Genomic DNA, 15,955 nt, shown 5'->3' with positions numbered 1-15,955 from the left:
TCGATAGACACGACTCTGTTCTCCTTTTTACCAGCAAGGGGCGGTAGTACAACTGATCTTGTTCCGGTGACTGCCAAGACACGTACTGCTTTTCTGTAAGAAGGCCCAAATTCCTTCTTCACCGCGATTTTTTCTCTGACTAGATCCCCAATCTTTAGAATCCAGACAGGCCTTGCTGGGGCTGTTGCTTGTGGTGCCTCGTCAGTGGTAGATGGCTGTTGCTTTAACTTTATGTTGCTTAAGGATTTTCTTGTTTCATTCAGTTCCTGTAAAACAGCCAAACGATCTTTGATGTCAAAGTCTGTTGTTTTTTCTTGTACCACTGACATCTGACTATCGAGGTCCTGAATGTTCATTCTAATTCCGAACAATAGTTCGTATGGGCTGAAACCTTTTAGAGAATTTCTTGGCAAGTTATTAAGACTGGTCTGGACACTTATTAGATGTTTGACCCACCCAGCACCTGAACCTAATACCTTCGCTGTTATAGATCGCTTTATGTCCCGTTTTTTTCTTTCTACCACACTATTCCCTTCGGGGTGCGACGGACAAGAATACCGCAACCCAATTCCCATGCTGGCCATGGCCTCCTTATAAGCTCGAGAGCTAAAAGCAGCACCCTGGTCAGAATGGAACGTGGTAATTGCGTATATGCCGATATTGACTCGCAGATCTTTTATAACAGTTCTAGGCGTCAGCCGAGCGCTGAAGGCCACATTTTTAAGTGTGTTTAGCCTTAACTGTGTACAATGGGACGCGCTTCTCTTCTTTGATTGCGCAGATAGACCGCCTTATGCTGTCTAGCAGGGATCCTGAAACTACACTGGCCTGTTCATTACTGCGATCTCTGTTGCAGTCTTCACAATTTTGAGCAAAACATTGAATATCTATGCTCATTCCTGGCCACCAGTACTCTGATTGTAATTCTTTCAGAGAAACCTTAATTGTTTGATGTCTTAGACCCAACACTATGTGTGCTTCCAGTAAGAGGAAGCCCCTCCTGCTCCTGTTTGGAATTACTCTGTCCCCCACTCCAGGGATTCGAGCAAAAGGAACGGAGTTTGCATCAATTACGTATGCATAATTGAGTGGATAGTTCACGGGTAGTGCTGCACAGTCGCCTTTTACGGTCGTTTTTACTGCCAGCATGGTTTCCCCGTCTATGTATTTTTCTGTACGCTTTTTAGTGGCTACGGAAGCCGGGTTAGTTGCTTCCGCTATGGCTGAATTAGCCAATGAATTCCCTGCAACGTGAACGCCATCACGTTGAAGAATCTGTGCGTGAATCACGTGAGTCTTTTGTAGTTCTTTGTATAAAAGAGCTACCTGTTTCCAGAGCAATTTATGCTTTATTGTGGCACGTGTGTCATCTTTGTAATCGTTTTCAATCCAACTCTGCAGTTTATTGTTGTAAGAGTTGACGCAAAAATGAGAATCGCACACGATAAGTGTCGGGAATTCACGTTCTGCATTTTCGAGCGCCATCTTTAAACATCTGATTTCAGCTCTTCGAGCCGAACAGTTTCTCAATGATTCAGTTTTTGTTACTTTCGGTCTGAATTTACCGCACAGCCAATGACCTTTAACAATCGCACAGGCTGCATCGTAGGATTTGCTCTCTACGTTAAAATGCTGTACAAACCTATCTGTATAGATTATACAGGCGTATTGTGGGAGAGGCAGAATTTCGATTGGCAGAGGATATTCTTCTTCATATTCTAAATCATTCAGTTCTTCGAATTGCGGGGCGAAATAGTATTTCACGTCTTCCGCTTCTAGAGAATCTACACACTGTATCCATTTTGGATCCAGTGACACTGTAGGCAGGTTTACTGGGCTGAATAGCGCCTCGAAGGCGGATTCCGCTGTGAGGATAATAATCCTTTTGCCGTGTGCTAATTCTCGTTCATTTGCTAATGCAATTTGCACTGCTTTCACAGTTCTTTCTGTGTTACTGAATGTTTTTTCTGCTTGTGTGTACAAGTGAGATTTAATTGAAATTGGTACCTTTTCTCCCTCATTAGAGGTTAGGTACGTGAATCCGCATCTTCCTGGGATGACTCGGATTACAAGATCGCGTGTGTTGTCACGTGTATCTAATTTTGTTTTTGCTAACATGTCTGTTTGCAGTGATCTCAAAATTTCTGTGTGTTTTTGAGTCCAATTGATTTGTTTAAAATCAGGTTTAATTAGTTCGTAAAGAGGTTTAACCCTCTCTGCGTAATTTAGGATGTAAGTTCTTCCGAAATTCAGAAAACCTAGAATGGATTGTAAATTCTTCAGCGTTTTTGGAGCTTGGAGTACAGCGCACTTCTCTAAGAAGTTGTCCGCTAGGCTTTTCCCTTCACTTGATAATTCGTACCCTAAAAATAGTACTGTCAGATGGGCAATTCGGGACTTTTTAAAGTTGAATTTGTAACCCTCTGCTGCGAACCCAAGTATAATGGTGTTCACTCTTTTCTAGTGAGTATCCAAGTCGTCGTCTGTGAGATAGATATCATCTACGTAAGATAATGCTTCATCATCATATATTTGTAGTAACTCTGTTACCCTAGCTGAGAATAGTCCTGGGCTGTTCTTGAACCCCTGTGGGAGTCGACAGAATTTTTCTGTGACCCAAATGCAGAGAAAGCGGTCAAATATCTGCTTTCTGGTGCAATGTTTTGACAAAAGAAACCATTAGATATGTCTAATGTCGTTTTATATTTTTTCCTAACTATGTTATTCATTAGGGCTGCACTATGCGAGTTTTGTACTGCAAATGTTTTACAACATGTATTAAGGTGTCTGTAGTCCAAAACTAGACGATATGAATTGTCTGGCTTGGAGACAGGAAACAAAGGATTGTTCATTTGAGAGGTGCATGTTTCAATCACCCCCTGGTATTCAAGTTGATCTAAGATCTCCCTGACTTGTTTTTTAGCTTCTTGCTTAATGGGATACTGCCGTTGGGCAGTTGGTTCACTTTTTAATTGGATTTTGTGGGGAGGTGAGTCCTCATCCCATCCTACATGATTTTTATATAATGCAGGTGCCTGGGCCACTGCCCATTTCCTTGCATATGTATATTTTTTGTGAATCGGAATGTGATTCGAGAAGGCAGGCATAATCACTTCTTCGCCACGAGGGCACTCCCTGACAAACTCTGGGGGCCAATCTTTTTCAGCTAACAGAATATCATAGCCTTTTGAGAGCTTATCCCAAAATAGACCTCTTATTTTCCTAGTCTTATCACCCTCTATACGCAATGTTATTTCGTATATTTTATGGGGCTCGCTAAGTCTAATGTTGGCAGTTTCAACCTGAATGTATTCATTCGTGTCCACTGTCTCCAGATGACTCATCAGGATCTTGCGGGCTATACTGATTTCTGCTGCAATGTCCAACATTGTCAATGCCCACTCCCCGTTTTTCAACTGTGTCCTCAGTATTCTCGGCATGGTTGATTACTCTAATACTGGCTACCTTCTTTTTTGAAAATTGAGATTTTTTACTCTGAGCAGGTTCCTTGTCTTTGGACTTGGTGTGCTCTCCTGGGTCTGACCGTCCTCTTCTTTCCGATTTCTGCGAAAAAGATCGAGAGGGACGTGTATCAATACTTTGATATCTATCAGGTTTTTTCAAATTATCCCTATTTCTAAGGTTATATCTTTTCTCAGAGGGCTCCCTCTGGGGAGACTGGTGTTCTCGAGTCGGAGTTCTTTCCCTCCGTCGAGGAGACCTTCCTCTGGACTGGAAAACTTTTTCCTTGGGAGTGGATTGTTTATTTCCATCCCAGCTCTTTTTAGGAGTATTTAAATTATTTTTAATAAATAATTTTTCAGGATTTTCGAGCAGTTGGGGCTTTACTGGTTTTCCACCCAAGCTGTCTCTACCTAATTCTTCATAGCATTTTTCTATGATTTTGGAAAGCTCAATTGGATCTTTTATATCTGTTTCCTTCAACTTCTGGCGGATCGCCAAAGATGCTGCTTCTCCTTTTATGTTGGCTAATAATATAGCCGAGACCTGCTTGAAGTCTTTCAGTAATTTCATACCAAGATTTAAAGCGGGCTCTGGACCGTATTCATTTTGAATCTGTTTTAGCACTTCTGGTATTACCGCCATAGACGGAACACCGTGTGTTTTTGTGTAAATGGAAGCAAAGACTGTACCCCAAGTGTCACAGTCCTCCACGTGTGGTGCGATTCCCTTAGGAAGGCAGATTGTCAAGATTCTGTGTTTCTCTATAGGGGTAGTATCAGGAAATACTGCCTCTATTTGAGTGATTTACTGTGCTAACCAGAAAGGAATTTGTTCCCGTTTTACGGGTGTTTTACCAAGACATGACTGTATGTTCTGTGGTGTAATTTTATTAGTGTTCCCCTGATGAGGGGTCAGCTGTGGTACATTAACAGCTGGCTGGACTGTTGCAGTCCGCAGTACATATTGGACTAATTGTCTATGTATTTTAATTAATGTTTTTAGCTGTAATAACAGCTCTTCTCTAGACATTTTTGCAATGTCAGGATGTGGTGTGTAGCTGGCTAGAACCGGCCACGTTGCTCCGGGTCTACCTAGTGTACCGAGCCTGGTAATATGATCATTATGTTTTAGGGCGCCATTAAACCAGAGCAGGTGCTCTTGGAATTTTAGTGGGATTTCAGTCTCCTCGAAAGGAGCGTACTCTTCCGGAGTTTCCTCTATTTTGTAATAGTGAAACTCTTTTGTTGTAGCGTTTGCTGCTGGAAAGTTTATCCATGAATAGAATACCTCTGTCTGCCGATATTCGTGAGCCTCTATCACGAAAATTACTGTACCACCTTGTGGTGTCAGTCCGTTCTCTATAAGTTTTAACGTTATAGATTTTCTTAAGTGGACCGGGATGATAATAGAATCCGGGTCTGTCTGTAGGAGACTCGAGTCCTCCTCTATTAGTAGGGTTGCCAGTCTAACTGCTTCCCTTTCTTCTTCACTGTCTGTCATTTTTTATAAATGCAGGCTTTGCAGAGTTGGTCTCCAAGGAGACAAAGATTAAGTGCACAATATTTTGGAACACTGTATCCTTCAACGTTGAATAAACCAGAGCTTTAGATAGGAAACTCTTCCTACTAAGTTCGGGCGGATTTTAACCTTTCACCCACTCCAGACGTCTATTGGAGTATTTACGGGAGAAAGGGGTCTGTGTGAAATATGCACGACTAAGTTACTCTAACGTCTTGCGTTAGTTTATCGCCTTACCAAACGTTGGGCACCATGTAGTGTAGTTCCTAGTTTCCCACTAGGCCCTGCGCATTGGAATAACATAAACAGTAGTATCGACGTAGAAGTGCGGATCTTCCAGGCCTCCACTGACTATGCTAAACTTAATTGGGTTTGTTACCAACTAGCTCAGAGGTCACTGGAAACTTTCTTGACTGAATAGGAAGTGATCAGCTTCCCTGGCACAGACAAGAAGGGATTCAGTTTTCCAACAACCGTGCAACATGACAACTTTGCTCCTCAGATCAAGAGTCAATCTCTAGGGTCGTGTGAAACAATAGACAGTTATTTTATTCAGTCAGATTAGTGCAGTTTTCTTTCACGATATGTAGAGAATAGAGAGACGGGCGTTTGTCAATAAAGGGTTAACATTTATTGAACAGTCTTTCTTCTCGTACAAGAGAAATGTATTGCCACAATTGCAAGACTTGTTATTATAAAAAGTACGTACAGTAAGATAAGTATTGCAAAATAATACTGTAAAAGCATTGATATGGTTTCTTAGCCATACAATGGTTTAAAAGTAATAAAACATATATACAGTCATATATACATTAGGCTAAAATACTCAACTGGTGCTTCTAACTACGCCTACCCCGGTGTGCCTGACCTAAGCCTAACACGTGGAAGGGGAGTAAGTAAGTAGCTTTAAGTTAAGTTGGTTTTGCCAAGGTTTGCTTCAAGAATTCTCTTCTAAGGGTATAGTCAACACCATACCTCTGAATAGAATGATGGAGGTCTGGTATCTCCTTCAGGGGAACTCAGTATCCCAGTCACCCGTGAGGGCAGACTAGAAACGCTGGAGCTGGATTTCTCTGCAGGAGAAAGGCAGCGTCTCTCTTCAGCGCGTCGAGGAGGAGGAGGGGGGACAGCGTCCGCGGGTAGCTGGCATCTGCTGGGCTTCTTCGCAGAGGGACGGCTGTTCAGCTCCTAAGCTCACCACACCATCGTTCGCGCTTTAGCAGCGATAATGGTATCAGTAGCTTCACCAACAGCAACGGGGCAGCAGCAGCATCAGCGTAATGCATACAGCATACAACAGCAATGGGACACTAGTAATTGCTTAAGGCAACGTTGGTAATATTTCTACCTGACAGGTGCCTGGTTTGACGTAAGTTTTCTGGACATAAGACGTCAATTAAAGATGTCACTAGGAAGTGATAGCTATCAGTTGCTCATTAGAGTTCCATTACTAATCAAAACACAGCAAGCGGGGTGTGGTATTGTGTCATGTGTTGTGTTGTGCGCGTGTGTGTCTCGTGTGTATGGCGCGTGTATGTGTGTGTGCGCGCGTGTGTGTATGTGCTCGTGTGGAATGCGTGGAATGTATGTCAGGGAGAATGCTGTGGGAGGGAGTCGGTTACTGGAGGGGAAGGCGGAGGATGTACTATCGTGTCGCTGTATTGCCTTCTACTTACATGTTATTAAAGAAGATTTGAAGAACCCTATCTGCCTACAAGACTACTTGCTTACAATATATGGCGACGAGCGGGATTCGGCAGCAGCGACATTGATTTTATTGAAAAAATGTTTTTTTCTTCTTGTCTTCGTTTGGATTATTCAACCATTCAACTCTTGCTTGCAACTAAATTTCACTTTACTAAGTTGGTTTTGCCAAGGTTTGCTTCAAGAATTCTCTTCTAAGGGTATAGTCAACACCATACCTCTGAATAGAATGATGGAGGTCTGGTATCTCCTTCAGGGGAACTCAGTATCCCAGTCACCCGTGAGGGCAGACTAGAAACGCTGGAGCTGGATTTCTCTGCAGGAGAAAGGCAGCGTCTCTCTTCAGCGCGTCGAGGAGGAGGAGGGGGGACAGCGTCCGCGGGTAGCTGGCATCTGCTGGGCTTCTTCGCAGAGGGACGGCTGTTCAGCTCCTAAGCTCACCACACCATCGTTCGCGCTTTAGCAGCGATAATGGTATCAGTAGCTTCACCAACAGCAACGGGGCAGCAGCAGCATCAGCGTAATGCATACAGCATACAACAGCAATGGGACACTAGTAATTGCTTAAGGCAACGTTGGTAATATTTCTACCTGACAGGTGCCTGGTTTGACGTAAGTTTTCTGGACATAAGACGTCAATTAAAGATGTCACTAGGAAGTGATGGTCCAAACAACTGTGAGTAGCAAACTGTACAACCGTGAGCAGTAAACTGGTATGTTTTGGAAATTTTACCTCTTTGCAACGACCTTCGGCAACGCATCGTGCATTTTTTAAACTGGACTCGTGAATGAACATTCTGCGCGTGCGGATCGTCATTGTGAACCTTCTGACTCCCCGTAGCTGATTGTTGTCATCACGTAGCCGATTGTTATCATCACGCCTTAAAATCACGTGATATTGTCATCACTTATCACGCATAGCGTGCGGCCATTTTGGATATATTTTTGCATCGTAGCAACGCGGCAACCGATCAACATAGCAACGAAGTAACGCTGCACCGTGTAACGCGTTCAGATGCCGATGCCAATTTCAAATGAGTATAATTACTGCGTTTATAAGCAATTTCAAAGCTAGCCATACCAGTTGATTCTACGTTATTGGTAACATTCATATCTTTAATTTGCAAATACAATTCTGATGAACTATTTTGACATCATTAAAATTTTTAAATTACAAGTACAACTTTGATGTACAATTTCAACACTATTAAAACTTTGGTGAACTTTTTGTACAAGGTATTACAAGAAAAATTACATATTAACTTGGACTTTGGTGAACTTTTTGCGCAAGTATTTACAACGGAAATATTTTTTTATTTTCATTTTTTCAAGTGTTAAATTGTATTAACTTACATAGTAATTGTAATGTCTTCAATTCATCCGCCGCCATTTTTCTTGGCGGAGTCTGGTGAACCTCCTATTGCATGGGATTTATGGATTGATATGTTCGAGGCTTATGTTGAAGTGTTAGCTGAAGAGGAATCTTCTCAAGATAGGAAAGTATCTTTGCTTAAACATAGATTAGGTGCTGTAGGTTTAAGGGAGTTCAAAAATTTACCGAAAATTGAAAATGCTGGTGATATGGGTGCTTATCAATGTGCCGTCAAACAGATGCAGGAAAGGTTTGGAAGGAAAATTAACGTAGTGATGGAAAGGTTTAAGTTTTATTCAAGAGCTCAAAAAAGTGATGAGTCAATTGATCAATTTGTTTCAGCTTTGAGGGGTTTAGCAGTCACGTGCGAATTTGAAACCATCACGTACGATCAGGTTTTGCAGGACCAGATCCTTATGAAGACCAAATCTAAAAAATTCAGGAGAAATTATGGTCATCTGGTAGTACCTCATTGAAAAATGCTATTGAAGTAGCCAGAGGTGTAGAAATTTCAGACCAATGCATTCGTGAGGTTAGAAATGAAAAAAATGATATTGATTCTACCTCAATTAATGCAGTAAATAAGGCTGATAATTATAAACCCAAGATTGATGGTAAGATGACTAATTATTCATCTTATTCTAATAAAAAGGGAAATGAAAAAATTTATGAGAAAGGTAATGAGGTAAAAAAGTTTGCATGTTTTAGATGTGGGTCTTCTACTCATCTAGCAAACTACAAGTGGTGTCCTGCTCTCGATAAAATATGTACTAATTGTAAAAAAAAGGGACACTTTACTAGAGTGTGTCGGAATTTTAAAGCTAAAGTTAATTATTTACAAGATGATGAGCAAGATGACATTAATTGCGTACACGCAAATAATCAAGACGATGTTTTCCACGTTGTAGGTGATGTATGTAGTATACAGGATGAATCGGTTAAAGGGACAAATAAGGTTAAAAAGCTACCATCATGCCTTGTCAATATTGATGGTTTAGAAGTAAAGGTCATGGTAGATTCTTGTGCGTGGTATACTATTATGGGCATGGACTTGTTTAAATCTCTTTGGCCTAACAGGCCATTATTAGGTCCTGATGTACATCCTGGTAGTTATACTGGGCACAAGATACCTTTAGAAGGGTTCATAATTGCCAAAATAAGTTTTGGGTGTAATTCGTGCCAGGGTAAAATCTATGTGGCCAACAAAGGTGCGACTATTTTGGGGTGGCCACACATTTTTGATTTGGGCATGAAAATCGACCCCAGACTGGAGTGTCCTGTGTACTCTATTCAGGACGAATGTATTGAGAATAATTCTTACTCAAACCTACAAGAAAAGTTTCCTGATGTATTTTCGAATGGGATCAGTAAAATGGTTGGGTTCAAGCACAAAATAATATTAAGAGAAGGTGCATGCCCTATTCGACAAAAACTTAGGAATGTTCCCATTAGCTATAGAGAAAAGTTAGGTGAAATACTTAAGAAACTGTGTAGTGATGGTATTGTTGAACCTGTTGAAAGTTCAGATTGGGTTTCGCCAGTCGTGATTTCGCTTAAATCTAATGGCGATTTACGACTGTGCGTGGGCCTAAGGTGTTTAAATGAAGCCATCTGGGTGGACACATTTCCTCTTCCTAATCTGCAGGAACTCACATCTTCTGTTGGTGGGTCATCTTGGTTTTCCAAGATAGACTTGACCAGTGCATACCATCAAATTGTGTTAGAGGACGATTCTAAACACTGCACTGCCTTCATTACCACAGAAGGAATGTTTAGGTATAAACGTATGCCATTTGGCCTTGCCAGTGCATCCGCTGTGTTCCAAAGGGAGATGTGCAGGGTTTTACAAGGTATTGAAAATGCTAAGGTGTTTCAAGACGACATTTTGATATACGGGAAGGACAAAGAATGTCATGATAAAAGTTTATTCGAGGTTCTAGATGCATTGAGAAGAAGTGGGCTGACTATTAAAAATGAGAAATGTGTATTTGGGAAATCCGAGGTTGAATACTTAGGACATGTTATATCTAAGGATGGCATTCGACCTAAAATTAGTCATGTAGATGCTATTTTAGCTGTCCCGGAGCCTACTAGTAGAGAGCAATTGATGTCATTCCTTGGACTCACAGAGTTTTATTCACGTTTTATTGAGAACTATGCTTCAAAAGTTGAACCCTTGAGATCATTATTAAAAAGAGGTGTAATGTTTACATGGGATGAGCAACAAAAGACATGTTTCGAGAAAGTGAAGAAGGAGATAGTTATTACTCCTTGTCTGAAACCTTTTTTGCCAACGGCTGAATGTGTGTTATCTGTGGATGCGTCTGGTTATGGAATTGGTGCTGTGTTTTCCCAACGAGTTAAGTCTGAAAAATGGGTGGTAGCGTATGCTTCACGCACCTTGACCCAAGCGGAGCGGAATTATTCCGTAATAGAGAAAGAATTATTGGCTGCTTCATGGGCAGCTGAAAGATTTCGAATGTATGTGTGGGGGAGGAAGTTTAAAATTTGCACTGATCACAAACCGTTGGTGAATATTTTAAGACCTGAGGGAGGAAAGAATTTAACTCCAAGGTTAGCTCGCTTAGCTTCAAAGCTGCAGATGTTTAGTTTTGACATAGAATACATTCCGGGTAAAGATAATGTAGTTGCGGATGGTTTATCCAGACTACCCAATGTGGACTCTAAGGAGGTTAAAACCAATACTGATTGTGAAATAGCATTTACTGCTAAGGACGTATTTCTTGTAGGTACTCAGGATGCTATTAGTGGTATTTCTGAAACATCTTGGATGAATGAGATGGAGAAGGATGTAGTTTTGAAGGAGGTTAAACGTTTTATAGTTGAGGGTTGGCCAAGAGAATCCAACTTACGTGGTGAATGTGTTGCGTTTTCTAAGATTAGAGATGAATTGTGTATTGTCAATGATATTATTCTGAGAGTCGACAGGATTGTTCCCCCCGTTGGTTTAAGGAAAGATATTGCTGAGAAAAGCCACTTAGGACATGGTGGTATGTCCAGCTCTAAAAGGAGGGTCAAAGAGTGGTTTTGGTGGCCAGGTGTAGATTCCATGGTGGACCGATTGGTAAGGGATTGCAAGATTTGTGGTACTAGTGATAAAGTGGCTAAACCATTAAATATACCATTAACTATGGTGGAGTTACCTGAATACCCGTGGCAGAAAGTAGCTATCGACTTTATGGGGCCATTCTCAGCTTTGTCATCTATGGACTGTTATGCCATTGTACTAGTTGATTATTATTCAAAATGGCCCGAGGTAAGAATGGTAAGTGGGATGTCAACAGATGTGGTTATTGAATTTTTAGAGGATGTATTTTCAAGAGAGGGCATTCCTGAAATATTGGTTTCGGATAATGGTCCCCAATTTGTATCACAGAAGATGGAAGAGTTTTTACTGGTGATGGGTATCAAACAAATTAAATCATCATTATATCACCCAGAAGGAAACGGCCAAGTTGAACGCTTCAACAGAGTGGTTAAGGAAGCGATTGAATTGGCATTGAGTGCAGGTTTGCCTTGGAGGAAAGCTTTGCAAGAGAGGCTGACCGCTTATCGTGTTACTCCCCATTCGGCTACAGGGAAAACACCTTTCGAGATCTTGAGAGGTAGGAAACCATTTACTGGGTTGGTTCCTTGGTGGTTGAGAAAGAGAAATGATAAAATGCAATGCAACACTAAGAATATTGATAAAGAAGTCAGATCTGAGGTTAAGAAGTATCAAGACCGTAATCAGCAGTATCATGGTAATAGACGTGCTTGGCCTTTAGTTAGGATCGGTCAGATGGTTAGGGTGAAGAACCCTAGGAAGGTATTGAAAGGTGAAAGTGTATGGTCTAAACCTTTAAGGGTAATAAAGGTTTTTGGTAGTGCTGTTGAATTGGAAGACGGTAAAAGGTGGAATTTTCGCCAATTGAGTCTTTGTAATGAGAGGAGTGGTGTGGTAGGTGCACATTATGATGGCGGGTCTTGTAGCGGTTACTTGTTAGGTGATGATTTTGGCCTAGTAAAAGAGTTGGCGTCGCCTAGCAATGCAGGTAGCTGTAGTACCGACTGTGAGCCTGGAAATGGTGTTGGGGATGTTGGTGATGTTGGACCATCTCCCTCTAATCTTGGTGTTGGTGGTGAATGTCTTCGCCGTAGTGATAGAGTAAGAAAGTTGCCTGTCCGGTTTTCTGATTTCAGATTAGGATGATTCCGTTTGCGGGTACTTAAGTTTTTTGAGGAGGAGGGTGTGTGGTATTGTGTCATGTGTTGTGTTGTGCGCGTGTGTGTCTCGTGTGTATGGCGCGTGTATGTGTGTGTGCGTGCGTGTGTGTATGTGCTCGTGTGGAATGCGTAGAATGTATGTCAGGGAGAATGCTGTGGGAGGGAGTCGGTTACTGGAGGGGAAGGCGGAGGATGTACTATTGTGTCACTGTATTGCCTTCTACTTACATGTTATTAAAGAAGATTTGAGGAACCCTATCTGCCTACAAGACTACTTGCTTACAATACGGGGATTTCCAGGTTTGCTGAGTTTTTATCTTGTTGAAGAACTCGGAGTGTTAATCTAGGAATATCAGATAGTGACTTCTGCTCTGTCATTGCACTAATTGGTTGCAAAGGAAGTGGCAGAGAACTATTCTGGAATGTGGCTCTGTTCGTGTGAGGCCAGAGATGACTTTCTGAATATCGCACTTGAACGGTTATGCCAATATAGGGAACAAATGGATTTATAGCCGAATAGGGGCATAAGGTCACAGTATCGATCAGGATCCTAGATAAGCGCGTAACACTTTATGTCTATCTCCTTGTAGAAGATACTAAAACATACTAGAAAGTGTTATATACTAAATACATATTTTAATAAATACCTTGTGTGGTTCTTTTTTATTTAATCTATACTATACGATTGCATTCTGGTAAAATAAGTTGCATTACACTCCTTTAAGACTAAGCCTGAAGGCTGCTCTCCACAGCTACCATTTGGATAGCTTTCTAAAGTTGTCTGAGACCTCTTAAGTCACCATAAGGGTTGTCTAGGCTGGTGAAAGGTGCTCACTTACAATAGTGGACATCATATACCAGGCCAGCTTCTCACATTGGTATGCAGCGGTTGGGATTCAAGCCTGCATTGTTTTACGAGATAAATCTTGGTATTGATGAACGAAAAAATCACTAGTACTAGGCACATATAAATGCAAGCTTAGAATAATAAGTTCTACTGAACTTAGGGTTGGGTAAGTCAAGGGTCTAGCACACCCTTTCTCCAACCTCAGAGAGTTCAGTTCCCAATAGGTTAGGTAGGTGCAACACCACTCCTCACTTAGTATGTCTACTAAAGGAGATGCCTGTGGCTCTCTGCCTACTAGATACAGTGAACTTTCATTCCAAGAACTGAAAGCACTGTGTGCATCTAGAATGTGGAAGACAGGGAGAAGTGCCAACACTCAACACCTTGTAGAGGTGTTACTGTTGTCTGACCTGAGGAAAGCCTCTGGGTCAGATGAACAGGACAGAGTAGGTGGGCCAGGGAATGAAGATAGGGCAGGAGGGGAATCCCTCTTTAAACTAGAATCTAACCCTGACCAGGTCGAGCCTGATGAACCCCACCTGGACAACGCAGTCCTCCCAGTGGACATCATATACCAGGCCAGCTTCTCACAGTATGAGTCCACAACCCTATCACGCCAAAGATATTTTCACATTTTGTGTGAGTGAGCTGCTAAGTACCCATTGAGAAAAATAAAAAAGTGAAAACATTATTTTTCTAAACCTACTAACTGGTAATTAGTCCAGGCTCACTCCAACCAAACCATGCTGTTTATTGTCTGTCTACAATTACAGAAATTAACCATGTGCAAATTTGTTGTGACCCTGCTCTTAAAGGAACAGTGCAGCCCAAACTTTTAGGCCACGTGCCATAGGAATTCATTTAACTCACGTGTTTATTGGCTTTTTGGGTCACATGATTCAAGCTGCACCTCACTGATGAGCTGTTTCATGTCTAAAGCATATCTGGGATTGTTTGTGTTTGTCATGATTTAAGGACAATAGTGTAATTCTTCAAGAGGAATATAACTGAAAATTCCAATTGTATACCTGTTCCAACCAAGGTATTAAATAATATTATTATTAGGCTGGTTAGGAACCCGAGGAAAAATGGGGGTAGGAGAAGATACTGGAGACACTGGCTCAGAATTTTACCAACAGGTGCTTAGCTTCATCTCAGAACCACTGCTTGGATAACTTTCAAAGACATACAAAGACACAGGAGATCAACAATAATTGAATGTATCATATCAATTACCCTTATAGTTTAACTTTTGCTCAGCAAGGTCATAATGTGCCTTAGCCCTACCCAGAATCAGACCTGGAGCCAAATGGCTGAGAAGAGGATCTGTGACTGGTGAGAATGGAGCAATGCCTGTTCAGTAGGATTGTTGCAAAGGTTCCTACAGGAGATGATACAAACTCCAGGGTGGAGCTATTGAAATAGAGAGCCCCCACCACCCAAAAGGAGGACTCACCATCGCACACCCCCTTCCGACTCTCCACCTCCAGCACAAGTGACCCCCACTCCAACACAGAACACCTCCACTTCCAGATCCAGACCAACCCCAGGAACATGCTACCCGGCACCCTCATCTACAGTCCACCAGGACCCCGAACCCAGTCCACTACCACCATTGCCGAGCTTGCTGCACCCCACAGACAACATCCTACTCAGAGACCTCAACTTCCACCTCGAAAACCGCAACGACCCCAACTCCACCGCTCTCCTCTACAACCTCGCCAACCTCGGACTGAAGCAGCTGGTCAATACGCCCACCTACAGTGCTGGACACACCCTTGACCCAATTTTCACAGGAGGAACTAACGTCCGCTTCTGCCACACCACCCAGCCCTACTAGATGGACCACCACTGCGTCCATTTCACCTTCAACACCACTACCGCACCCAAACCCTCCCCACGCCCGCCATGAAGGAACTGGAGCAAGGTCACAGAGGAACACCCAACAGCACCCTCCTCTAAGACTCCCCCAGCGCCAGGACCAACACCTACTCCGCAGCCAAAGAATTCCACTGCTGGGTCTCTTGCTGCGCTGACAAGCTCGCACCCATCTACCACCCGCCAAACAACACCCTCTGAAGGCCGCCTGGTTCACCACAGAACTCCAAGAAGCCAGGCGCTCAAGCAGATGCCTAGAGAAAACCTGGCAAAACCAGAAAATCACCGAAGCACAAAACCACCACAGGAGTGCCCTGAAGGAATACCACCAGCGCATAAGAGACACCAAATGGACCTTCATAAGAGACAAAGCCCAGATCAACGGGGCCAACGCACAGGAACTGTTCAACGTCTTACAGAAGTTCACCAAACCCCTCAGCAAAGCCATGGACATCACACCTTCCCTGGAACTCTGTGACAAGCTCAGCTCCTTCTTCCATCAGAAATCCAGGCCCTCTACGACAACTTCAGCGAACAGACGCTGGACACCTTCCCCCTTGCCGCCACCAGGGACAAGCCAACAGTCACAACCTGGAATCCTGCCACCGTCGAACACATCACCGTGAGCATAAAGAAAACCCACTTGGGGGCCCCAACCAACCCCTGCCCACCTCACATATTCCACAGGGCCACAGCTGCCATCGCACCCAAAGTAGGATGGACCATCAACGCCTCCTTTAGAGCCGGCATCTTCCCAGGTGACTGAAAGCGGGTGGAGGTTAAACCCCTTCTCAAGAAGCCAACAGACCAAGCAACTGACCTGAAAATCAACCGGCCCATCTCCCTCCTCTCCTTCGCGGCCAAAGTCACAGAGAGACTCATAAACACCCAGCTGACCACCTTCATTGAAGATAACTCCATTCTTGACACCTCCCAATCTGGAT

This window comes from Lissotriton vulgaris, chromosome 7 (assembly GCF_964263255.1).
Source record: "Lissotriton vulgaris chromosome 7, aLisVul1.2, whole genome shotgun sequence".
Lineage (NCBI taxonomy): Eukaryota > Metazoa > Chordata > Amphibia > Caudata > Salamandridae > Lissotriton > Lissotriton vulgaris.
This window is presented reverse-complemented; position numbering follows the sequence as displayed.